Source organism: Choloepus didactylus, chromosome 23 (assembly GCF_015220235.1).
Source record: "Choloepus didactylus isolate mChoDid1 chromosome 23, mChoDid1.pri, whole genome shotgun sequence".
In the NCBI taxonomy this organism is placed as follows: domain Eukaryota; kingdom Metazoa; phylum Chordata; class Mammalia; order Pilosa; family Megalonychidae; genus Choloepus; species Choloepus didactylus.
The window spans coordinates 30,443,787-30,470,845 of record NC_051329.1 but is presented as its reverse complement, the minus strand read 5'-3'; the positions used below and the strand labels follow the sequence as shown (position 1 = coordinate 30,470,845).

At 38.6% G+C, this 27,059-nt stretch overlaps 1 long non-coding RNA gene across 1 annotated transcript; it reads left to right on the top strand.

Annotated features, from left to right (window-relative positions):
* The first annotated feature begins 317 nt into the window (after nt 1-317).
* LOC119519621 lies at nt 318-25,249 on the top strand. The gene is made up of 5 exons (XR_005214056.1): nt 318-378; nt 19,364-19,671; nt 22,236-22,306; nt 22,769-22,790; nt 23,134-25,249. It is a non-coding gene; the product is annotated as an uncharacterized LOC119519621 (long non-coding RNA).
* The last annotated feature ends 1,810 nt before the right edge of the window (nt 25,250-27,059 follow it).

Below are 27,059 nucleotides of genomic sequence, written 5' to 3'. Positions count from 1 at the left end.
CTTTCCTTTTTCTTTTTTCTTGTTTGTTTCCTGCGTGTATTGGCCCCAACTCTAGTGCAGCCCTCCTCGTCCCTAATGAAGCCCTTGCAACCCAGGACCAGAGTTTTGATGTGGGTGGTTCAAAGGTGGAGTGTTTTATTTACTGACTTCTAGTAGATTGGAGGAACAGGTTTCTGTGAAACTGAGGTCAATTCTTTTTTCAGCTAAGTGTGAGATGCTTGCTACAGCAACCAAATGACAGTGCCACCTAGGTAGTGTGTTGTAAAATATCACCAGATAATGTTAAGTATTCATATTCCTTAGCTCTGATTGGCTCTAGGATCTGATCTTCTGCCTGAAATATCTAAAGAGCTTTAGAAGTGTCAGTGCACACCTGAGGTAAGGTGAAAGAGGTTTTTATAATAAGGTACAAGGTTATACATTCCATTCTTCAGTTTTTTCCTCTCTTATGCTTCTGTGCTAGAATATTACTATCTATGCAATGTTTCCTGTAGGAATCAGAATTCAGGCCACTCATTGATCCAGATATTTCCAGAGCACTCTAAGTCGCTTCCTTAAAAAAAAAAAAAAACGATGGCATTCTATCACCCAATCTTTTGAAGGGTAAAACTGAGTAACTAAGAGTACCAGAAAGATGAAAACTAAGTAAAGCTCTGACTTTTTTTTTTTTTTTTTTACCATGTTCTGGGGCTAAAATGGGCTGATATATATAGTTTTTACCCTAAGATTTCTGTTAAAGAATTAAAGTAGTTCATTCAATGGAAATGTGTATTTTTTAAGCATTTACATGGGGTTGTGATGGAAAACCAAGGAGCCCCAAGGATTCTGACCAGACAGAAGGTATCAACCCTGAGAGGAAGCAAGACTTCTAGCCTCTGAAACCATGAGCCAACGAATTCCTGTTGTTAATCCAAAAAAACAAACAAACAAAAAAAACCCAAAAAGAGTCACATGGGGTTAGTTTGTTTCCTTCTATAACCTTTCCTTTAGGTCTTTGTTTCCTGAGGTAATTGCATGCAACTGGACAGGGTGGGGCTTTCTGAATTCATTACATGTCAGTTGGTGAGATTATAGGTGAATACTTGTCCAACACATTTAAGGTACAGCTCAGTACTTATGTATTGCTGTGTAACAAATTATCCTAAAATTTGGAACCCTGAAATAACATTTATTATCTCATGGAGTTTCTGAAGGTCAGGATTCTGTAGCAGTTTAACTTGGGGGATTCTGGCTCAGGGTCTGTCCTGAGACTATGGACAAGAATTTGGCTGGGTCTGCACTCTCTGAGGACTTGGCTAGGTTAGATGATCTGCTTTAAGCGCACTCACTTGACTGTTGGCAAGAGGCCTCATTTCCTCACCCTTTGAACATCTCCCTGGAGCTGTTCCTGTCATGTTCTCCCCAAAAGAAAGTGTTCCAAGGGAGCGATCTTGCAACCAAGATGACCAAAACCAGAGAGTCTTTCCATAACCTAATTTTGGAATTGACATGACATCATTTCTCTCATATGTGATTGGTCCCACAGACCAACCCTGGTACAGTGGGAAAGAGAACTCCACACGGTATGAAGACCAGGAGGTGGAATTCATTGGTGGTGGTGGGGCATATTGGGGACTGTCTACCACAGCTATTTATTCACCATTCTAACATTTCTCCATAAAGTCTCAGGCATTGTCCCATTACTATTGATGATTTATTTGGTTTCCAGCTAAGGTGAAACCCACTGCCTCTATACTAACTCCAATAATCTTGTTTATTCAAGGATATCATTCAGTGAAGTCTCCTCTTTTCCTGGATTATTAAGTATTCTGTCTCTCTGGATCATCTCATCAGGAAACATATTGATTATCATATCACCTCTCATTAAATGACCCTCTTTGCATGACACATCCTTATCCTGCTTATTTTTCTTTTCTTGTGCTTGCAGAAAAATTTCTTGGTTTTCTGTATATGTGGTCTCCAATACTTTTTTCACTCTTGAAAATCACTCTTGTCAATGTCAACAACAGATTTCATATTGGTTTATCCTGTGATCCATTTTTAGTTTTCAGAATATTTGATCTATTAACAGCATTTGTTAGAGTTCAGTTTCCCCTGCTTCAGGATAATCTTTCATTTGTGTTCCAGGATGCCTCCTATCTCAGCAGCTCTGAGTTCCTTCTTTTTCTCCTCTTCTGTTTCCTTCTTCTCACCCTGACATTTAACTGCTGGCATGTTCCAGGGCTCTTTTTTCTCATTCTAACTCTTTCCCTAGGTGATCTTCTCCAGTCTTGTGTTTTAGATAGTGCTATATTTATTTAAAATAAATGTATTTCAAATAATATATTAAAATATATATTATTTATATAAGACTCCAAAATTTATATACCTATCCAAGACCTCTGCCTGAACTCTGGTGTCATAGATCTACCTTCTAAGCATCACCTTTTGTGTACAAGGTTATACCTCCTCTCTTTCACATTCCAAATCCAATCCATCAATCAGTTTTGTCGGTTATACCTACAAGATTTGGCTCAGAACCTTACGTATTCTTTGTACAGCCATTTCTCTATGCTATTGATAACACCATTATCTTTTTTGTGTCATTCCAATATCTTTATAAGTTGTCTTCCTGCTTCCACCATTACTTTACATTGTGTTCTTCACACAGTAGCCAGTGGAATCCTTTTCATAAGAAAATCAGATCATATCTTTCCTCAGAGCCATCCTCCTTCTAGTCTCTTGGGAAGAATTGATTCCTTTCCTATTCCAGCCTCTGGAAATCTTCCTCTCTTTTATAAGTACATTTGGGGCCCACCTGGAAAATTGAGGCTATTGCCTCATCTCAAGATCCTTTACTTAATCACATCCACAAAGACCATTTTTCCAATAGGTAATGTTTACAGGTTTCAGGGATTTGGGGGACTGTCCTCAACCTACCATATTCCCCATTCCTTCTTTCCCCCAGACCATGACAACCACTAGTTCGCTTTCAATCTCTGTGCATATGCCTATTCTGGACATTACATATAAATGGAAACACACAGTATGTAGTGTTTTATGGCTGGCTTCTTTCACTTAGCATAATGTTCTCAAGGTTCCCCCATGTCCTAGCACACATCTCATTCCTTTATTATGGCTGAGTAATATTCCATTGCATGAATAGTATTCCATTTTGTTTATCCATTCATCAATTAGTGGACATTTTGGTTGTTTCTACTTTTTGACTATTATAAAGCCTGCTTCTAAAAATATTTGCATAGAAGTTTTTGCATGTATATATTGCTGGGTTACATGGCAACTCTTTGTTCAACTTTTGAGGAATGGGCAAACTTTTCTAGAGCAGCTGGACCATATTACAGTCTCACCTGCTGTCTGTGTGGCTTCCAATTACTCCATATTCTAGCTAACAGTTGTTATTGTCCATCTTTTTTATTACAGCCCATTTAGTGAGCATGAAGTAGAATTTCATTGTGATTTTGATTCACAGTTTTCTAGTGACACTGAACATTTATTCATGTACCTAATGACTCTTTGTATGTCACCTTTGGAGAACTATTTATTCAAATCCTTTAGCCATATTTTTATTGTGTTATGTTTTTTATTTGGTTGTAAGAGTTTCTTATATATTCTAGATAAAAGTCTCTTATCACATATATAAATTTTGCAAATATTTACCCCATTGTGTGGATTTTCTGTACTTTCTTGATGATGTCTGTTGAAACAACATTTTTAAATTTTGATGAAGTTCAGTTTATGTATTTTTCCTTTCGTCATTTGTGCTTTCAGTGAAATAGCTAAGAAACCATTGCCTAACACAAGGTCAGGAAGATTTATTCCTATGTTTCCACAGAAGAGGTTTATAGTTTTAGTCTTAAATATACATCTGTGATCCACTTTTAAAAAATTTTTACTTCGATTTTTATTTTGAGATGATTATGAATTTACATGTAATTTTTTCTACTTGTGCTCCCAGATTAGAAATTTTATTTTTATCCCAAATCTTTTTGTTTTTAAATGTTGGGTGAAGATGGTGAGGTGGGACTAGGCCTGCCTGGTCCTCAGGTTGGGGAGGACCTGGGCTTGGGTTTGTGGAAGGGGACTGGGCTGATCCTGGGATGGGAGAGGAACTGAGCTTAGGGTGGTGGGAGAGTATTTGGCTGGTGCTAAGGTGGAGGAGGAACTGGGCCTGGGATGGTGCGAGGGGATTTGGCTTCACCTTGGGTGTGGGATGGGGCCTGATACTGCCATGAATTGTGGGCCTGCATGGGGGCTGGGAGTTGGGGGGTGAGCTCCTCCCCCTGTGACCACACACACCAAATTGCAGGGCTCTGGGATGAGGTGGGAAAGGACAAGAGCAGGGCCCACCAATATGTCCTACTCTATTGGTGAACACTTTTCTCACTCAGATTTGGGGTACAGGGCTTAGTCTGTGGGGGGTGAAGTGAGATTGCCTGCAATGAGCAAGGGCCAATCCCAGAGTCCCTCTCCCTCCTCCAGGGGTCACCCACCCTTGGCCAGCATGGACACCCGCTGCTTGTTGTTCTTTACCCCATTTTTGTTGCCCCAGCAGAGGCAGACCCCTCTCTTAGCAGTGATGCGCTTAGAGCAGCCACCCCCTGGATTTTTGTTCTTCCTAAGCTTCCACATGAGCCAAAATTTCCTGCCTTGCTCTACTCAGCCTCCCACAACCCTAACAGTTACTTCAGGTGTCTCTTGTCTTATTTTTACCTCACCAACAAATCTCTTCTCTCAGAGTCACACCCTGGCCAGAAAGCCAGGAACTTGTGAGGTGCCATGGGGTGTGGGCCAAGGTGGGTTCCAGGGTGGTGCAGCTAGAGGGGATGCTGACCTGGGAGAGGGGGCACATGGGGACCAGAATAGGGTCTCCCGACCTGAGCCCCTTCATCATCAGGCCTCGTGTTCACATCCATTGGGAGCCCCACGGTGCTGGAACCAGGCCTATTTGATCTGGTCTGGGCTGGATTTTGGCACCTGCTTCCAAGGGTGGGAGCTTGGGAAGAAAGTCAGGCTTCAGGACAGATGGGGAGAGCAAGATGGGTGAGGATCCTTCCCTGGTGGAGAAATCAGGCAGGAGTGGGAAGAAAGTGAGGACCCCAGCCCTGCCATTCAAGCCAGTACAGGGGTCTTCTTTGGGATCTTATTTGTATTGTTTTTTGGATCACTTTGGCTTGGGAAATACCCAGTGTGGTTGGACTGGGCACTGTGTCTCTGGAAAGGGATGAAAGGGAGTGTGGTCTGGTACACATACCTGTCATTTCAAGTGACCCCAGATCTGTTACTGCAGGGCATAGGATGGTCCTGGTGCCTCCAGAGTCACAGTGGTGCTGTCAGGCTGGCTTTTCTTTGTGGACCTGTGAAGTCCCACAGTCATTTCCTTCTTGTGAGCCATAGAGCTTCAGGCTCCCAGTTACCAAATGGATGAATGAAGCATATAAAAGAGGTCATTGCCATTTATCACCACTAGACCTGGGGTTCTCATATAAATCCCCCATTTGTCTCACACTGGGATGGAGACACTCAGCCGCCTTCTCCCCCCTTGACTCATTCAATAAACTTTTGTCCCTGATTGGCTGCAGATGCAGTGCTCAAGAGAAACACACTGGCTCTGACCAGTGAGGTTTATCTGAGAAAACAGAAACAAGCAAAAACAATGCTTAGAAGATCTTTATTTTGAAGTAGCAAGTTGTATCTAATTCTTAAAGAAAGCAGGCATGGTGATCTGGAAGGTGACAAACGCAGGAGAGCTTCAGGGGTTGATGTTGTGGATATAGGGACATGCTGCTCAAGTCCTGATGTAAAGCCATTGTCCAGTTTAAGATCAGAAAGAAGCTATGGAAATGAGGTTGGAGAGGGTGGAGATGAGAGGGGCAGGGAGGGAAGCAGATAGATCATGGAGAAGAGATAGGAGGGATGGGTGTTTATCTAAATGAAAAGAAGATTCAGTGATCTTGAGTCCTGATTCATACTTTCTAATTCGTTGTGGTGATGCTGGAAGGGAGCCACTGTGGAGGAAGGGAGGACCCTGAGCAAGAATGACTGTTGTCCGGGCAGTCGATTCCATTGATCAATATGTCTATCTCTGTGCCAGTATCATGCTGTTTTCACAACTGTGGCTTGATAATAAGCTTCAAAGTCATAGAGTGTTAAGTCCTCCCACTTCATTTTTCTTTTTTAGAGTGTTTTTAGCAATTTGAGGCATCTTCCCTTTCCAAATAAATTTGATAACTAGCTTTTCCAAGTCTGCAAAGTAGGTTGTTGGAATTTTGATTGGGATTGCATTCAATTTGTATATGAGTTTGGGTAGAATTGGCATCTTAATGACATTTAGCCTTCCTATCCATGAAAATGGAATATTTTTCCATCTTTTAAGGTCCCCTTCTGTTTCTTTTAGTAGAGTTATGTAGTTTTCTCTGTATAGGTCTTTTACATCTTTGGCTAAGTTTATTATTAAGTACTTGATTTTTTTAATTGCTATTGAAAATGGTATCTTTTTCTTGAGTGTCTCTTCAGTTTGTTCATTTCTAGCATATTGAAACGTTACTGATTTATGTGCATTAATCTTGTATCCTGCTATTTTGCTAAATTTGTTCATTAGCTCCAGTAGCTGTATCATCGATTTCTCAGGGATTTTCCAGATATAAGATCATATCATCTGCAAACAATGACAGTTTTACTTCTTCCTTTCCAATTTGGATGCCTTTTATTTCTTTCTCTTGCCAGATTGCGTTGGGTAGCACTTCCAGCACAATGTTGAATAACAGTGGTGACAGTGGGCGTCTTTGTCTTGTTCCTGATCTTAGAGGGAAGACTTTCAGTCTCTCACCATTGAGTACTATGCTGGCTGTGGGTTTTTCATATATGTTCTTTATCATATTGAGGAAGTTTCCTTCAATTCCTACCTTTTGAAGTGTTTTTATCACAAAGGGATGTTGGATTTTGTCGAATGCTTTTTCAGCATCTTTTGAGATGATCATTTGATTTTTCTCTTTTGATTTGCTAATGTGTTCTGATACATTGATTGATTGTCTTATGTGGAACCATCCTTGCATGCCTGGAATGAACCCCACTAGGTCACGGTGTATGATTTTTTAAATATGTCTTTGGATTTGATTTGCAAGTATTTTGTTGAGAACTTTTGTGTCTATATTCATTAGGGAGATAGGCATGTAGTTTTCCTTTTTTCTGTAGCATCTTTGCCTGGTTTTGGTGTTAGATTGATGTTAGCTTCATAAAAGGAGTTAGGTAGTGTCCCATTTCCTCAATGTTTTGAAAGAGTTTAAGTAAGATTGGTGTCAGTTCTTTTTGGAAAGTTTGGTAGAATTCTCCTGTGAAGCCATCTGGCCCTGGGCATTTATTTGTGGGAAGCTTTTTAATGACTGATTGGATCTCTTTGCTTGTGATGGGTTGTTTGAGGTCCTCTATTTCTTCTCTGGTCATTCTAGGTTGTTCATATGTTTCCAGGAAATTCTCCATTTCCTCTACGTTATCCAGTTTGTTGGCATACATTTGTTCATAGTATCCTGTTATAATTTTTTTAATTCCTTTGGGATCTGCAGTAATGTCACCTTTCTCATTCATTATTTTATTTATATGGGTCTTCTCTCTTTTTTATTTTGTCAGTCTAGCTAGCGGCTCATCAATCTTATTGATGTCAAAGAACCAACTTTTGGTGTTATTTATTCTCTCTGTTGTTTTTTCTGTTCTCTATGTCATTTAACTCTGCTTTAATCCTTGTTATTTCTTTTCTTCTACTTGGTTTAGGATTGGTTTGCTGTTCATTTTCTAGCTTCTTCAGTTGATCCATTAGTTCTTTGATTTTGGCTCTTTCTTCCTTTTTAATATATGTGTTTAGTGCTATAAATTTCCCCCTCAGTACTGCTTTTGTTGTATCCCATAGGTTTTGGTATGTTGAGTTCTCATTTTCATTCGTCTCTTTATATTTAGCAATTTCTCTTGCTATTTCTTCTTTAATCTACTGATTGTTCAGGAGTATGTTGTTTAACCTCCAGGTATTTGTGAATTTTCTAAGTCTTTGATGGTTAATAACTTCTAATTGTATTCCATTGTGGTCAGAAAATGTGCTTTGAATAACTTCAATTTTTTTAAAATTTATTGAGGCTTGTTTTGTGTCCCAGCATATGATCTATTCTGGAGAAAGTTCCATGGTCACTAGAGAAGAATGCATATCCTGGTGATTTGGGTTGTAATGTTCTATATATGTCTGTTAAATCCAATTCATTTATCAGATGGTTTCAGTTTTCCATTTCCTTATTGGTCTTCTGTCTGGTTGATTTATGTATAGGAGAGAGTGATATCTTAAAGTCTCCCACAATTATTGTGGAAACATCAATTTCTTCCTTCAGTTTTGCCAGTGTTTTCTCATGTATTTTGTGGCAACTTGATTGGGTGCATAGACATTTATGATTGTTATTTCTCCTTGTTGAATTGCCCCTTTTAATAGGATATAGTGGCCTTCTTTGTCTCTCATAACATCCTTGCATTTAAAGTCTATTTTATCTGAGGTTAATATTGTTACTCCTGCTGTCTTTTGGCTGTAGCTTGCATGAAATATTTTTTTGCATCCTTTCACTTTGAATTTCTTTGTGTCCCTGTGTCTGAGTCTCTTGTATGTAACATATTGATGGTTCATATTTTTTGATCCATTCTGCCAATCTATATCTTTTAACTGGGGATTTTTAATCCATTTACATTCAACATTATTACTGTGAAGGCATTTCTTGAATCAGCCATTCTATCCTTTGGTGTATGTTTGTCAGACATATTTTATCCCTCTCTCTCTTTTTGTCCTTTAATGAACCAATACTGAATCTCTTTAGTAAGGAATCTTTCTCCATATCTTCCTTTCCTTTCTTTGTTTCTTTGTCAGTACGGCGCCCTTTAGTATCTCAAGTAGGGTAGGTCTTTTATTAGCAAAATCTCTCAGCATTTGTTTGTGAAAAATTTGAGCACTCCATCAAATTTGAAGGAGAGCATTGCTGGATAAAGAATTCTTGGTTGGCAATTTTTCTCTCTCAGAGTTTTCAATACGTGATGCCACTGCCTTCTCGCCTGCATGGTGGCTGCTGAGTAGTCACTACTTTGTCTTATGTTGTTTCCTTTATATGTGTAAATTGCTTTTCTCTTGCTGCTTTCAGAACTTTCTCCTTCTCTTCAGTATTTGACAGTCTGATCAGAAGATGTCTCAGAGTGGGTTTTTTTCCTATTTGGAGTTCACTGGGCACTTATGCTTTGTGTATTTATGTTGTGTAGAAGGTTTGGGAATTTTCCCCAACAATTTCTTTGAATACTCTTCCTAGACCTTTATGCTTCTCTTCCCCTTCTGGGACACCAGTGAGTCTTATATTTGGATGTTTCTTATTATCTATGATATCCCTGAGGTTCATTTCAATTTTTTTTATTTTTTCCCCATTCTTTCTTTTGTTCTTTCATTTTCCGTTTTGTCATCCCCCAGGTCACTGATTCATTGTTCAGCTTCCTCTAGTCTTGTACTATGAGTATCCAGAATCTTTTTTATTTGGTCAGCAGTTTCTTTTATTTCCATAAGATCATCCATTTTTTTTATTTACCCTTGCAAATTCTTCTTTATCCTCTTCTAGGGTCTTCTTCATGTCTTTTATATCCTGTGCAATGCTCTCACTGTTTGTCTTTAGTTCTTTGATTAATTACTCCAAGTACTGTGTCTCCTCTGATTTTTTGATTTGGGTGTTTGGGTTTGGGTTATCCATATCATCTGTTTTTTTTTTTCATAATGTTTAAAATTTTCTGTTGTTTTTGGCCTCTTGGCATTTGGTTAACTTGTTAGTGTTCTTTTAGTATATGTATGCTAATTCAAAAACTTACCTCTAATTTGTCAGATCTACAGCTTGGTGCCATACTTTCTCTAACTAATAAGCAGGTGGCATCTGCAAGCCACCTATTCCCCTCAAGCCAGTTCTCCCCAACTTTGGTTTTGTGGTCTGTGGGGGTCTGATTCTTGTAGAGGTCCAATTAGTGCACCAGGTTTGCATGTGTAGTTGGTGCTGTCTGCCCTGAATGTGGGGCGTGTGTCTGAGTGGTAAGGGAGGGAGGGCGGCTTTAATCTTCAAACCTCCCAGGTGTTCCTGGAGATTTAAGGCTGTTGCAAGAGTGTAAACCTTCGGTTCAGTCTCACCACAGATCGTCTCTGCCGCTGACCGACAAGTCCTTGGTATTGGCATATGGTCTCTGGGATGTCCGAGTGGGTCCCTCTTCCAAGCCGTGCCCTTCTAGGGCCTCTGCTGAGGGAAGGCTGTGCTACATCACAAGTGTGCGCCATCCCTCGAGGGTAGTTCTGGGCCACTGGGCCGTGTAGTGGTGTTCCCAGCCTGCTGAAAAGATGGCTGTATGGGGTGTGCTAATTTCCCCCTTTTCACACCGCTCCACCTTCCTAGCTCCAGGACAATTAGCTATGTGATATTCACATACAAGAGAATGCATCCAAAGTACACAAATCAATGGCTTAATGAATAGTCACACAGTTTTGCATTCATCACCATGATCAATTTTAGAGCATTTTCATTACTCCACAAAAAAATAAAAAGGAAACCCAAAACATCCCATACCCTTTATCCTCCCCTATTATTGACCCTAGTGTTGGTGTTTTATATATGTTACTGTTGATGAAAGAATATTAAGATATTACTGTTAATAGTAGTTCCCCTTCTTTGCAATAGGTACATTTTCCCCATAATTCTCTCAGTAATTAATGGTGTCAGATATTTGTTCTAGTTGATTAAAAAACTCTATTTTTGTACAGTTAATTATAGGCATTGTCCACCACAAGATACACTGCATAATACATTCCCATGTTTTAAATTCCAGCTTTCCTTCTGCTGACATACATGAGTCTAAACTTCCCCTTTCCATCACATTCTCCCACATCTCAGAACCTTTAATTATAGTCACCTTAACATCACTTCTATCCATTTCCAAATCTGTAAATTAAACCTAATGATACATTCTGCACATATTAATCAAAAACTCCTCATTGTTTAGCCATATTCTCTGCCCTGGCAACCTCTCTTCTAGATTTTATGTCTATGAGTTTACATAATATAATTAATTCACATTAGTGAGATCATACAATATTTGTCCTTTGGTGTGTGACTTATTTGAGTTAACATTATCTCCACAAGTTTCATCCATGTTGCAAGATGCTTCAGGAGTCTTCCTTCTAAATGCTGAATAATATTCCATCATATATTTATACCAGATTTTCTTTATCCATTCATCTGTTGATGGACACTTCGGTTGATTCCGTCTTCTGGCAATTGTGAATAATGCCGCTATGAACTTCAGTGTGTGAATGTCTGTTCTCATTTCTGCTTTCATTAAACTGGGTATCTACCCAGTTTGTGATTGCCCTGTCATATGGCACCTCTATACTTAGGTTTTTGATGAACCACCAAACCGTCCTCCATGGTGGCTGTACCATATTACCTTCCCACCAACAGCGAATAAGTGTTCCTATCCTCTCCAACACTTGTGCTTTCCTGTTTGTTTAATAGAAGACTTTCTAGTAGGCATGCAATAATACCTGATGGTTGTTTTGATTTTCATATCCCTAAGAGCCACTGAAGCTGAGCATCTTTTCTTGTGCTTTTTAGTCATTTGTATTTCCTCTTTGGGAAGCTATCTATGCATTCCTTTAACCCATTTTTTTTTTTTAATTTGGTCGCTTGTCTTTTTATTGTTGAGTTGTAGGATTTCTTGTATATTCTGGATATAAAACCTTTACCAAATGTGTGGTTTCCAAACATTCTCTTACACTGAGGAAGCTATCTTTTCACACTTTTGACCAAGTCTTTAGAAGAACAAAGGTATTCAATTTTGGGGGTACCATTTATCCACTTTTCCTTTTGTTGCTTTTGCTTTCAGTGTAATATCTAAGAAACTACCGCCTATCACTAGATCTTGAAGATGTTTCCCTACATTACCTTCTAGATGTTTTATGGTACCAGTTCTTATACTTAGATCTTTGATGCATTTTGGGTGAATTTTTGTATGGGGTATGAGATATTGGTCCTTTTCATACTTTGGATATGGATATTCAGTTCTCCCAATACCACCTATTGAAGACACAATTGTGTCCCAATTGAATTGACTTGGGATCATTGCCAAAAATCAATTTACCATAGATCTGAGGGTCAATTTCTGACCTCTCAATTTAGTTCCATTGATCGATGTGTCTATTTTTATGCCAACACCATGCTGTGTTAACCAATGTGACTTTTTATTATGCCCTAAAGGCAGGAAGTGTAAATCTTTCCACTTATTTCTTCTTTTTCAAGTTCTGTTTGGCTATTTGAGGCCCCTTACCCTTCCAACTACAATTGATATTTAACTTTTCCTTTTCTGCAAAGTTGTCTGTTGGAATTTTGTTTGATATTGCATTGAATCTGTACATCAATTTGGGTAGAATTGGCATCTTAATGACATTTAGCTTTCCAATCCATGAACATGGAATGTCTTTCAATTTATTTAGGTCTTTGATTTCTCTTTGCAATGTTCTGTAGTTTTCAATGTACAGGTCTTACAGATATTTGGTTAAGTTTATTCTTCAATATTTAGTTCTTTTAGTAACTATTGTAAATGGATTTTTTTCTTGATTGCCTTCTCCAGTACCACATTACCTGTGTATAAAAAGACTAGTGATCTTTGCCTGTTGATCTTGTATCCATCCTGCCACTTTGTAGAACTGGTTTATTAGCTCAAGGAGCTTCATTGTGGTTTTTCTTTCTTTCTTTTTCTTTTTTTAGATTTTCTAAATATAGAATCAAGTCATCTGCAAATATTGAAAGTTGTATCCTTCCTTCCTATTGGATGCCTTTTCTTTCTTCTTTTTTTTTTTTTTTTTTTGCCTAATTGCTCTAGTTAGAACTTCTAGCACAATGTTGAATAATAGTGGTGATAGTCACTATGGAGTACGTTGTTAGATGTGCAGTTTTCCTATATGCCCTCTATCATGTCAACAAAGTTTCCTTCAATTCCTACCTTGTTAAGTGTTTTTATGAAGAAAGTATGCTGGATTTTGTCAAGTGCTTTTTCAGTGTCAATCAAGATTATCATGTGGTTTTTCCCTCTCAATTTCTTAATGTGGCATATTACATTAATTAATTTTATTCTGTTGAATCACCTTTTCATACCTGGAAGAAAAGCCACATGGTCGTGGTGTATAATGCTTGGAATGTGCTGTTGGATCAGATTTGCAAGTATTTTGTTTAGGATTTTTACCTCTATATTCATTAGAGAGATTGGTCTGTAGTTTTCTTTTCTTATTGCACCTTTATCAGGCTGTGTTTTTAAGGTGTTGTTGCCGATATAGAATGAATTAGGTACTGTTCCCTCTTCTTAAATTTTTTGGAAGAGTTTTGAGCAGGAATGGCACTAATTCTTTTTGGAATGCTTTCTAAAATTCACCTGGGAAGCCATGTGTTCCTGGGCCTTTCTTTCCTGGAGTGGGGGGTGGGTGGTGTTTGATGACACATTCAATCTCTTAACTTGTAATTGGTTAGTTGAGATCTTCTATTTCTTCTCAAGTAACTGTAGGTTGCTCGTGTGTTTCTGGGAAGTTGACCATTTCCTCTCAATTGTCTAGTTTGCTAGCACATAGCTATTCGTAAGTTTCCTCTCATTATCTCCTTTATTTCTGGGTCAGTGGTTATACCCACCTCCCATTTCTGATTTTATTTATTTGCACCCTCTCTCTTTTTTTCTTTTGTCAGTCTACCTAAGGGTATTTTTTATTTTATTTATCTTCTCAATGAACCAAATTTCAGTTCTATCAATTCTCTCAAATGTTTTTTATTCTCTTTCATTTATTTCCACTCTAATCTTTGTTACTTCTTTCCTTGTACTTGCTTTGGGATTAGTTTGCTGTTCTTTCACTAGTTTCTCCAGTTGTTCAGTCTGTTGGTTTTAGCTCTTTCTTCCTTTTTAATGGAGGTATTTAGCGATTAAATTGTCCTCACAGCACTGTCTTTGTGCATACCATGTTTTGACCTGTAGTGTTCTCGTTTTTATTTCTCTTGAGATATGTGCTGATTTCTCTGAATAATGTTTTCCTTGACCCACTGATTGCTTATGAGCATGTTGTTTGCCCTCTGCCTATATGTGAAATTAATGCTTCTTTGGTTTTCCTTGGTTTCTAACTCCATTCGCTTATGATCAGAGAAATTGCTGTGTACAATTTCAGTCTTTGCAAGTTCATTAATACCTGTTTTATGCCCCAACATATGATCTGTCCTGGAGAATGTTCCATGAGCACTTGAGAAGAATGTTTGTCAGCTATTTGGGATGCAGTGTTCTTTATATATCTGTTAGCTCTAGTTTATCATATTGTTCAGGTTCTCTGTTTCCTTATTGATCCTCTGTTTAGATGTTCTAGATATTGAAGTGAGTTGTGTATTGAAGTCAACCACTGTTCTTGTAGTGACATCTATTACTCACTTCAGTTTTGCCATTGTTTCTCTCATATAGTTTGGGGTACCTTGATTTGTTGCATAAACATTTACTATTGTTATTTCTTTTTCATGAATTTCCCTTTTTATTAATGTATACTGTCCTTCTTTGTCTGTTATGTCCTTTTTGCATTTCAAGCTACTTTATCTGATAGTAGCATGTGTACCCCAAATTTATTTTGTTTACTGCTTGGGTGAACTATCTTTTTCCATCCTTTCTCTTCAACTTATTTGTATCTTTGGGTCTCAGATGAGTCTCTAATAAATGTCATATAGATGGATCATATTAATTTATCCATTCTGCCAATCTGTGGCTTTCAGTTGGGGAGTTTAATCCATTAACATTTACTGTTATTACTGTAAAGGCAGTAATTTTAAATTTACTCTTTGGAGAAATATCTTTTCATATCTTTGTCCCATTTTATACTTGATCTGTTTGTACTATTGTTGAGTTGCAGCATTTTTTTTTATGTTGGCAAGATAGCAGTCTCTTATGGTTTCCAACGATTTTCTGCCATTGCGTTGGCTGCCTCTTCACCTTTTAGACAAATTCCTTGGAGGTACAGAAGCTTTTGATTTTGAGGAGCTCCCATTTATTTTTTCTTTTGTTGTTTGTGCTTTGGGTATGAGGTCTAAGAAGTGACCTCCTATTACTAGGTTTTGAAGATGTTTCCCTACATTATCTTCTAGGAGTTTTATGTTACTGTCTCTTATATTGAGGTCTTTGATCCACTTTGAGTTAATTTTTGAATACAGTGTGAGGTAGGGTCCTCTTTCAATCTTTTTGTTATGGCTATCCAGTTCTCCTAGCCCCATTTGTTGAAGAGACTGTCCTGTCTCAGTTCAGTGGATTCAGGGGCCTAATCAAGAGTTAGTCAACCGTATATCTGGGATTCTATTTCTGGACTCTCAATTCAATTCCATTGGTCAATATGTCTATCTTTATGCCAATAGCATGCTGTTTTGACTACTGTAGCATTATAATAGACTTCAAAGTCTGGAAGTGTAAGCCCTCCCACTTTGTTCTTCTTTTTTAGGATATTTTGGCAATTCAAGACCCCTTTCCCTCCCAAATAAATTTGATAACTAGCTGTTCGAAGTCTGCAAAGTAGGTTGTTGGAATTTGATTGGAATTGTGTTGAATCTGTAGATCAGTTTGGGTAGAATTGATATCTTAACAATGTTTAGTCTTCCTATCCATGAGCACAGAATATTTTTCCGCATATTTAGGTCCTTTTCTGTTTCTTTTAGTAAAATACTGTAAGTTTCTGTGTAGAGGTCTTTTACATCCCTGTTTAAGTGTATTACTAGGTACTTGACTTTGTTAGTTGCTATTGTGAATGTAATTTTTTTTTTGATTACCTCTTCAGTTAGGACATTACTACTATATAGAAACATTACTGCCTTATGTGCATTAATCTTATATCTGGCCACTCTGCTGAATTTGTTTATTAGCTCAAGTAGCTTTGTGGTCGAATTCTTAGTATTTTTCAAATATAAGATCATATCATCTGCAAATAATGACAGTTTTACTTCTTCCATTCCACTTTGGATACCTTTTATATTGTATTGGCCACTTGCTCTGGCTGGAACTTCTAGCACAAGGTTGAATAATAGAGGTGACAGTGGGCACCCTTGACTCCTTCCCGATCTTAGGGTGAAGGATCTCAGCCTCTCACCATTGACTACTCTGCTGGCTGTGGGATTTTTAAATATGCCCCTTATCATATTGAGGAAGTTTCCTTCAATTCCTACCTTTTGAAGGGTTTTTATCAAAAAGGGATGTTGAATTTTGTCAAATGCATTTTCAGCCTCTGTTGGGACAATCATTTGATTTTTCCCTTTTAATTTGTGAATGTGTTGAATTACATTAACTGATTTCCTTAATGTTGAACCAACCTTGCAGGCCAGGAATGAACCCCACTTGTTCGTGGTGTATACTCCTTTTAATGCACCTTTGAATTTGATTTGCAAGTATTTTGTTTAGGCTTTTTGCATCTATATTCATTAGGGAGATTGGGCTATAGTTTTCCTTTTTTGTAGTGTCTTTATCTGGTTTTGTATCAGATTGATATTAGTGTCATAAAATGAATTAGGTAGTGTTCCTCTTTCTTCAGTTCTTTGTCAGAATTTGAGCAGGAATGGTGTGAATTCTTGTTTGGAAAGTTTGGTAAAATTCCCCTGTGAATCCATCTGGTCCTGGGCTTTTATGTGTAGGTAAATTTTTGAAGACTAATTGGATCTCCTTGCTGGTGATTGACTTGTTTGTTTTTTTCCTCTCTCTCTTATTTTTCTTTAAATTACCCTTACAAATAACTCTTCAGTTCTGTGCTCTTCTCCAGACCTCCCTCTCCTTTCTTTTTTTCTTAGCTGATAGAGCTCCCTTTAGTATCTGTTGCAGGGCAGGTCTCTTGTTAACAAATTCCCTCAGCATTTGTTTGCGTGTGAAAATTTTAAACTCTGCCTCAATTGTGAAGGAGAGCTTTGCTGGATAATGAATTCTTGGCTGCCAGTTTTGCTCTTTCAGAATCTTAAACATGTCATACCACTGTCTTCTTACCTCCATGGTGTCTGCTGAGTAGTCAGTATTCGTCTTATGTTGTTTCCCTTGTATATGGTGAATTGCTTCTCTCTTGTTGCTTTCAGAAGTTTCTCTGTCTTCAGCACTTGACAGTGTAATCAGTATATGTCTTGGAGTAGGTTTATTTGAATTTATTCTATTTGGAGTCCCTTGGGCATCTTTCATTTGCAGATTTATGTCATGTAGTAAGTTCTGAAGTTTTCCTCAGCTATGGCCATTCCACCCAGTCGGCCTCACCTACTTCACCACCTTCCCAGAAGTTCCAGTGTTTTTTATGCCTTATCATTTCTCCTGTTACCTGGTCATCTGATTATCATCATGGGTCTATTCTGAAGGTTGGTTTGTCTCTCTTGTCAAGAATTTAGTTGTTGCCTGGATTTGGATTAGGGCAGTCCTTTCACAGTGGTATCTGCAGTAAGACCCAGCCAAATCATGACTGAGTACCCATGCAGAGGTGGTAGACCAGCTCCACTGGGCCTGTGATAACATTTGGAGAGGCTCTGACAAGGCCTGGTTTTTCTCCCCTGCACTTTCCAGCAGAAGGTGCTCTTCAGTTACTTATTCATCCTCAGAAGGTGTTTAACCGAGGGAGCCAGCAGCATCTGAACAGGTGGGACTAAAACTGCAGTGTTGCTGTGCTTTCACTTTATCAACCAAGCTGTGGCTCAGTGTTGGGCTGTGTCCTTCTCTGTACTTGGGTTGCAGGTTCGTGCAGCTGCCCCAGTCTGCAGCTATCCCCCAGACAAGGATTGGGCCTCCCAATGCTGCATCCATCAAAGGTGGGTGTGGGCACCAGGATCCATGGCCAGAGCTACAGGTCTGCACACATTTTCTCAGTTCCCTCATTCCATACTGACCTGGGCCTTGAAATGTCCTTCCCTGATTCCCATGTCCACAAACACTTGATATAGACACTTTCTTCCTGGCTACTTGCTGATTTGGGGAAAGTAGTCAATTCTGTTCCCTCCCTAATTCTCCATTTTGGAAACTCCTCTTTGGTAACTTGTGTATTGCACTCTCCCCAGTGGCCTGAGACCTGTCATGGGTCCCTGTGGACTTGGTCTCTGTGCCTGGATAGAGGTGGGATGTGTCCCAGTCGTATAAGAGATTTCATAGCCTGTGGCCCTGGTGGGAGGTGGGTGGGATCCTGGCCTCTGTCTCTGGGCAGTTCCCAAGCTCTGTGAGAAAGAGTGACAGGGAGAGAAGAGGACTGGCTGGTTTGGGACAGAAGTTTCCTACCTGATGTTTTCTCATTCTTTGACTCAGCATTTGTGGTATCTTTCTGCAGTCATTCCCTTCCTACACAGTGCTGGACAAGTGAGATTTGTCCTTTTATTCACTGAATCTCTGGGGAGAAGTCTTCAGTAGATATCTTACATTTGTCATGTTGATGACATCACTCAAGTTGTTATTTTTGGTTATTGAGTTGAGGAAATCCTTTATATATTCTGTTTAATATACTATTAACATTCAAAACCTTTTCTCCAATTCTGGGATATGTCATTTCACTTTCTTGATCATGCCCTTTGTTTGATATAGTAAGTTAATTTTTTTGTTGATATCCAATATTCCTATTTTTTCACTTGTTTTTGTGTATTTGGTGTCATACATTAGAAGCTCTTTTTTACTCAAGAAAAAATGTACACCTGTGTTTCATTCCAGAGGAGTGTAATGTTAGCACTTATACTATGGATTTGATAGATTTATACAACTTTATGTCTAAATTTGAGGTAAAGGTACAGTTTCAGTTTTGTATGTGATATTCAGTAGTCCCAGCCTGATTTGTTGAATACATTATTCTTTCCTGTACTGAATGGTCTTGGCAACATTCTCAAAAGTTAATTGGCCATAGATGTAGAAATTAATTTATGAATTCTCAAATCCATTCCATAAATCCATATATCTATATGTCAATGCAGTGTCAGTACCACAGTGTTTTCATTGCTGTAGCTTTGGAGTAAATTTTGATATGGGAAGTAGTTTTCTTTGTTTTCTTCTGCAAGATTGTTTTAGCTATCTGGGATTACTTTCAAGTCTATGCAAATTATAGGATCAACTTCCCATTTCTGCAGAAAAGGACATGGGAATTTAGATAGGGATTGCATTGTATGGTGGCTTTGTGCTGTATGTACCCATCCCATACCACACCTCCAAAATGCAGTCATCATAAAGCACAAACGGTCATCCCCATTGGGCTCTGCCAGATTCCTCCATGAGGAATGTAAAATGGTTATTTTATCCTACTATTTTGTGAAGCAATTTTTTTCTTGTTCTCACACAGAATTTGAAGTTTTAATACTCTGTGAATATTGTCAGTGGGCAGAGCCAATCTGACAACTGGCCAGTAAGAGAAACAAAATAAAGATAAAGCTCAAAGAGAACCTACAAGGAACCTGAAACCAACTTTCAGAATAAACCGATCATAAAAACCAGAGGCCTAAGACAGACAAAATCACAAGCCACACCAGGAAACACGAAGATATGGCCCAGCCAAAGGAACATCTAACGCCTCAACTGAGATTCAGGAGTTGAAGTAATGTTTTTGACTGGTAACAGCGAAAAGAATAAAACGTGTATGAAAGTGAAAAGGTACAAAAAATGGATATTAAAATCCATCGTTCCTTCCTTCCCTGTCTGCAGCTATCCCGGTATGCCTCTGGAAGTCACAACCATTATATTTCTGCACATCCATCCAGATATATTAATTGACAATTCCTCTGGGAGCAACACAGTATCAGACATTTTTCTAAGGACTCGCCTATCTTCACTCATTAATTCTTCACTTAATGTGGCCACTTAGGTGGTAGGAGGAAGGAAAGTCCTCATGTTCATCCAAATGTTCTCCAAAAATGGGAAGCCCGAATGAATTCCTTTCAAAAGCTGCTTCTTCAAAAGAATGGTTACATTTTTCTTACATGTTTCCTATTTATTTTTATTTTCTTTTCTAATTTGATGTTCACATGTGTACCCAATTTCTAGTTTTGTCATGTTTTTCAACAAATCATATATAAATTTTTGCCAAGTTGGGGACCTTTGAAATTCTAAGACAATATAACATTACCAGTTCTCTTCCACACATGTTCAACCACCTCCCTCAGTTGGGTAAATCACTGGAGAAAATATGACAACATTTTATGTAATAATGCAGTTTTTATACCTCATGAGTGACCTATTTGATTTATTGATTCTAAGAATCTGAGGTGAATCAGCAATGATGGTCATTTGTAGAGTAGTATTTTAAACCATGAGGGGTATATACTTTGTTTTAGACATTGCAGCTTTCTCTTCATTCTAAAATTTTCAATTTCCCCACATATTAGAGAGCACATCATATCACTTCATCTAGTTCATTTTCATAGATCCTAAAAATGTGTATGATTGGATGTCAATATATGAGCCAATACTCACACTAATCCTACATTTACTTAATAACATGTTTTCATCCAACATGTTCATCCACAACATGGATGCACCAGTGAAAACATAGTGAGGGTTTTCTTAATTACTTGGTGAAAAGCCAGCCTTTCACATGCACAATGATAGAGTGAATTCACAGCTTGAGGGAAAGCTAAGTACATAGTTAGTTGCAGAAAGAGGAAAACTAGGCAATATACAGGTATGATGAGAGAAATATATATATAATTTGATAATTAAATTCATAGGTAAATAACACCTTTTGAACTGAATTTATATTCATGCTGTTTTTATCTAATCCAGAACACAGTTTATATTATTTTTTCTGGAAATGTTTGTTGACTTGGGAATGGTAGAAATGGATAATTGGTGGTATTTCAAATAAAGAATGAAACCTCTGTTTTTTCTGAGCATGTGAGCTTTCTTTCTCTTTATCCTGCAGTCAAACTATTGACTATATTGGGAGGGAGAGCATGCCATTTTCTCTCATATAAGTTATTTTCAAAAACAGAAAATAGTAATGTGTAGATCCAGGAATCAGTTTTTAAAATAAAACATTTCCTCATAACTGACACATGTCCATATAAAAATACACATGTCTAGATGTTGGCAGTTGGACCTTGCAATATGGAGAGCGCATGCACTCTGAAAATTCAGTGATGACCCATCGCAATAGTATCTGACAATGCACATGTGGCTCACGGTTCTGTCACTCTGTGCACAGAGAGATTCAAAGTTGGTAGCAGATGGAGAAGCTCTCAGCTTCAGCCCATAGAGATGGGAAATCTCAATTGCTGCTCAAGAGGTATGCTCATGTTGAGCTGCTTAATTAATTCAATCCCCCGAGTAGGCTAAGTTAACACTTTTCAAATTATTTCTCACTGTTTTTTTTCAGTTTATGCGCTCAAATTTGTAACAGTTTTAGATGTGTTTTATATTTTGTTCTATTTAATCCTTAATTTGTCTTTAGCTTTTTTCTACCAAAGTGGTTGGTTTAACAATTAAACTCCATTTAGAAAAATTTGGTTTATCTAATGATGTCGTACACCCCTCACTCCCTCCCCATTAGGCATTCACTAGGGAGCATATGGTGATGACTCTTTTACTGCTGTTTTGAACTTTTTCAGGACATAATAAATGATTAATTTCAGAAATTTGGAGTGAATCCATATTGATAGAGATGGGTAGGGTGGCATTTCACATAATTAAGGTTTTCTGCCTTTCTTTTTGTCATACCTTCCTGCTGTTTTTCATCTTGAAATGTGTATTTAGTTCATTATATTTGGGGGCCAGTTTTCCAAATGATCTTAAGAATGAGAATGTCTTATAGTCAAAATATAAACCAAAACAAACATGTATTTTCACACATAATGTTTACTCAAATTCCAATTTGTATGTATAATTTCACCTAATGAGGAAAATAGTCATTTTTTCTCAATTACTAAATGAGGATCCCATCTTCAACACACAGCCATAGACAGAAAAATAGGTCAGTGAACTTCCAGGGACTCAGAGATAACCAAGTACATAGACAGTTATACACACAGAAAAATAGTTAAAGTACATGGATGAGAAGAGTAATAAAATTCATGAACTGGATGGCCCAGGAGCAACTCAGTTCATGATTATTAACCAACAACATCCATAAACAGAGGCCTTTTGTCCAAGTCAAGTAAAGTTCCCTGAGTAATTCATGAGCAGCTCCACCAATGTACTGACACTTACTCCTTGTCTCCCAGCAACCCTAGGGGACCCACTGGGGGAGATTCCTTATGATGAGGCACATAAGGAGAAATGATCTAAAACCAAGGTAAGATTACCTTCTTTGAAATAAATATGTTGTTTTCTTGGTTTCTTTCTTTTTCAAGCCACTTCAGATTTGAAAACTTGATCAGGTTGATTATAGAATTTATGTACTGTTTACTTGGTTTGGGGGTGTTGTGGAATCTCTGACTAACTGAAAACTGGTTCCAGAAGGGCCTTCAGTGTTGGTAGCATCTGGAAAATGTATAGTAGACACTTTTCCTCAGTAACATTCTTTTAATTTTTGGATTAAGAATTTAGTGACTGCCATCACAATGAACTTGAAAGTAAAATCCTCTAGGAAAGCTCCTGTGTTTTCTATAGGTGACTTCTACTCCTGCTTTTGTGTTGTTTGACTTGACCATGGTTTCCCAAATAGTTTTCCAGGACAACTGAGAGGGCAAAGGACCTGTCCAAACAGTGCACAGCATGATCTGATCCTCACAATTTTCCTTGTCCTTCATTACAGATGGCAGCAAGAAGAGGAAAAGGTGCGTATTCTGGAATCACTCAGTGGCAGTGGAAAGAAATCTAGATGAGTATGGTGGGGCTTCCATGCTAGCTTTAGTGTAGAGAGTCACAGTGATTCCTGATTCTATGTGGGAGTGAGAATGGGGGCTGTGGTGAGAAAAATTGATTTCAAGGTAAAAACTCTGTCCGTTTCTACAACCCATGGAAGGTGCTGGGTTCTCTTTTGGTGGTGTAGGTTAGCATGAACTAGAGTTGGGACTTTTCAATCGGTAAGTCAAAGTTGTGTGATTGTGATTGTGTGTGTGTGGGGGGGTGCAAGTGCTTGTGTGTCTTTATCCTGCATAGAGACCCTATTTACCACAGGACAACTGCCAGTGTCAACTATGCGAAGAAAATGATACCATTCTGCACAACTTACATAAAACAGCTTATCCAATCCTCAGTATAGCCATATGTGGTGGGTTTTGTTACCATCAACCCAAGTCTCATGGGGAAATGAAGGCATAAATTTGGATGTCCTCACTCTTATGTGCTTCTTTGTGGAAGATACAACATATATACCGAATCATGTGAGCCCAATGTTGATCCTCTGAACAACTGACCTGCACTTACGACTCAGCCATGGAGTATTAGACAATGTACATTAGACGTCTAGCATCTGTGCATGTGCCTAACATTTCCCAAGCTTACAGAGTTCCCGGACATTTCAGAAGATAACCTCAGTAGTCACATCACCAGGGCACCTATCAGTTCATCTTATTGCAACTTCCACATGTTTGAGGTCAGTCATGGACCTGCAAACTCAAAGTCACCACTTTGAACAATGAGGTCTAAATCTGATAGAGATGGATCACTCCTCATTACCCGGCCAGTATCTGATTAGAACTGGGGAGAAACTTTAATATATTTGACTTACATTATTACCATGTGCCCTAGAAATGCTCCAATCTTGCAAGTTGCTCACATTATGGACAGTGACCAATAGGAACTCAAAATCCCTCTTGGTTTTTGGCCTGTGTCATCCCTGTTGAACAGTCTTGTGCACCTGGGTTAGAAGCCTCTGTGCTCAACCAGTGCTGGCTCTCCTTAGTGAACTCTCCCACTGTGAGCTGCTTAGTACAAGCACTGAGAAACAGCTCTCTGAATGAAAACACACACATGGAATAGAAAGGAACACTAGAAGAAAACATTATATGTTTCACAGTGGATATTTTTAAATAGTAGGTTTGAACTGTATGCAAATTTTCAACAATTACCTTTATAATTACAGATTAGTGTTTAAATACAACAGCATATTTTGTCTACAATTCAGTCAGATCACTCAAGAGTATAAAATCCCATACAAGAGATGACAAACATAGGGGCAACATATGTGGATCCTTGGAAGATGTAAAGAAGATACAGGGATTTAGGCTCAGCCTCCAAACGGGGAGGAGAAATGAAGACACTCAGTCTTTGTACCACAGGGTATATTATAGTATGCTCCAATTTGTAGATTGAATATTTCATGTCACTATAGTTTGCTATGGTGGGAAAGTCGAGGAATCTGTTTCTTATTTCTTTCTTGATCCTCTGCTTTCCCTCTCTTTTTGTATTTGTCAAATTGGTCAATAATGATGCACTTTTTTCTTTGTGTTTATCATTGCAAATTTGTTTAAATCTTGTTTAATACTCTTGAACAAGAAATACCAAAATAATCCATAGTAACACACAGTAGATGTATAAGGTGTTTCATTGGTTAGGCAACAATGCAGGCTAAGTAAGATAAATACCGATCTTAAATGGAAGGGTTCTTTTTCACTGTCTTTCTGATTAATGGATTCTCTATATTCACATACAAGTCCATGCAATTTTCTCATCACATTTTGAAGTGCTGATCAGGATTATTATTTTTTATTTTTGCTTTGTTAGTAGTGTTAAACACGAGATTGTTCCATGACAAAATTTATTCATTGAACAGGTAGTTTTTTTCATATAGAATTATTGCCAGCCTACAAATGCAGTTAACACATTAGCTTTGGAAGTCTTGTTCTCTGAATTTTGTATTAAATTTATAAGGCTATAAAAGACAGGTCTAAAAAGATACTCCTGACATATGTGTCCAAGGTACAGGTTCCATTTTTACAAGCTGTCACCACATTATGTGGTTTGCACAAGATTTACTGACATGGTGTGTGTCTCTTGTATGATGTGGATGCCTCCGACACCCAACATAGTGACATGATTATAAAGATGAACACCAGGGGTAGGTGTGAATGTGGAGGAATGGAACTCTTCCATGATGCTGTGGGGTGGACACTGTTTCAGCCATACTGGGAATCAGTTTTCCAGTGTGGATTACAGTTATCTGTATGTCTGACCCAGAAATCACTCTCCTGGTTACATAGATCCAGGAAACCTAAATGAGACATGAATGCTTATGTCCCCTCAAAGGCCTCTGCAAACTCATTCAAAGTCGTATCATTCTGGGTATCCCTCCTGGAAGCAATATAGTGTATAAAAGTATAGAAGCAATAAAATTATCATGCTATAGGCTTACAATGTTAAGTAATTCTATGGCAATGTGAATTTAACTTTTGATTCCTACATTAATACATGATATTCCTGTAATATTCAGATATAGTATCCAGCCAAACTGAAAAAAAGTTCATTCTGTGTGTTCCCATTGATATCCTGTTAAAAAAAAATCAAAGCTAAAGTATGGTTATAATGGTCAGAATGGGAATAAGTTCTGGGGCCTCCTGATGGGAAACAGCAAATGAGAGGAGGCCAAGGGCTGGACATGTTCTGTATATTCATCTGGTTGTCACCAATACACTTGTTTATATTTATACAGAGCCATCAAGCTCTGCACCTACCATATATGTGCTTTAAAATATGTAAAGTGGATGTCAATTTAAACAAAAGAAAAACAAAAAGGAAATTTGTCCATAGAAGCAAACTCCAGGGCCTGATAGCTTGCTCTGATTTCTAGATGGAAATAGTGCCAAAGTTATACACACATTTCCAGGTACAGTTACAGGGGGAACCAACTTTCATCCAAACAAGGGAATCTCCATTCCAAACCCAGCAAAGGACATGACAGGAGAGGAAATTACAGGCCAAACTCTTTTGGACTTAGATGCTGAAACACAACAGATATCTGCCATCTGGATCCAGAGATTTAGAAAGGAAAGAAACAGGGATGTCAAGGTGGGATTTCTGAGGGAGTTTAGGAGAGGACCCTGGCTAGTGAGAGCAGCATGGGAGAGTGGGTAGAGGGAAAGAAGCTTAGTGGATGCAGAAGTGGTACCAGAGGGAAGGAGGGCCTGGAGGGAGCTCAGGATATCCTGGGCTGGGTCTCCAGACTGTGGCTTTAGAGGGGTTCTCTACCTGTCCAGGGCAGGACATAGGGAGGGAGGAGGAGTTTGAAGAGCAGAAACTGAATTCTGGGGAGAAAGAACTTAAGCAGAATGGACATGCTCAGTGCCAGGGTAGTCACTGGCAATGCTCAGCCCAGCCTCAGTCTTGGCTCCTGAGTCAGTTTCTCAGCTCATCAGTGACCCAGATAAAAGGTTTGCAGCCTGATCCCTTAAACCATGAAAGTATGTGCCCAGCAGATCCTTTCTCAGATGATGACCATTAACTGCTCATCAAGGGTTCGTCAGTTTATGTGAAGCTCATTCTTTGCAGAGCTGTCATGTGGCAGTTGTTTGGGAAGAGGTTCTGAGCCAGCCTGAGAGCCAAGCAGACTCCTGGTTGCTTGGGTTGGTTAATGGTACCACAGGAAGGCTCACACAAGGCAGCTGACTGTGAACTTGTTGGGGAAGATGACTCCAAGTTTTCATGTCTGCTGGCCCTTCAACGGAGCTTAATTTGGGGGAATCTGTCATCTTTTTACTCTGGGAATGAACTTTCAGGCAGGAACCTGGGTGAGGATTTGAGTCCTTCCCTTCCCTGTACTAACGTGTTTGGCTTGCTCTTGTCCGCAGCTCCTGGGAGATAACCTGGAAATCCTTAGACTTTCCTAAGTGTTAGGTTGGTTTTTGTTATTCATGATGGGGTCCTAAGACCACATCTGGTCATTTATGCTAAGGAGGAGAATCAGGGTGAGCCCCTCGATAGTTATGCTAATGACTTGCCTCATGAACAGGAAACACCAAAACGTGATTGGAGGGTTGGGGCTTTGAGACCATCTCTGTCAAAGGGAAAGGAGTTGGTGATATAACCAGACATCAAATGATTCAATCACATGTATGTAATGAAGCCTCAAAAAAACTATGGACAGTAAACCTGGGATGAGCTTTTCC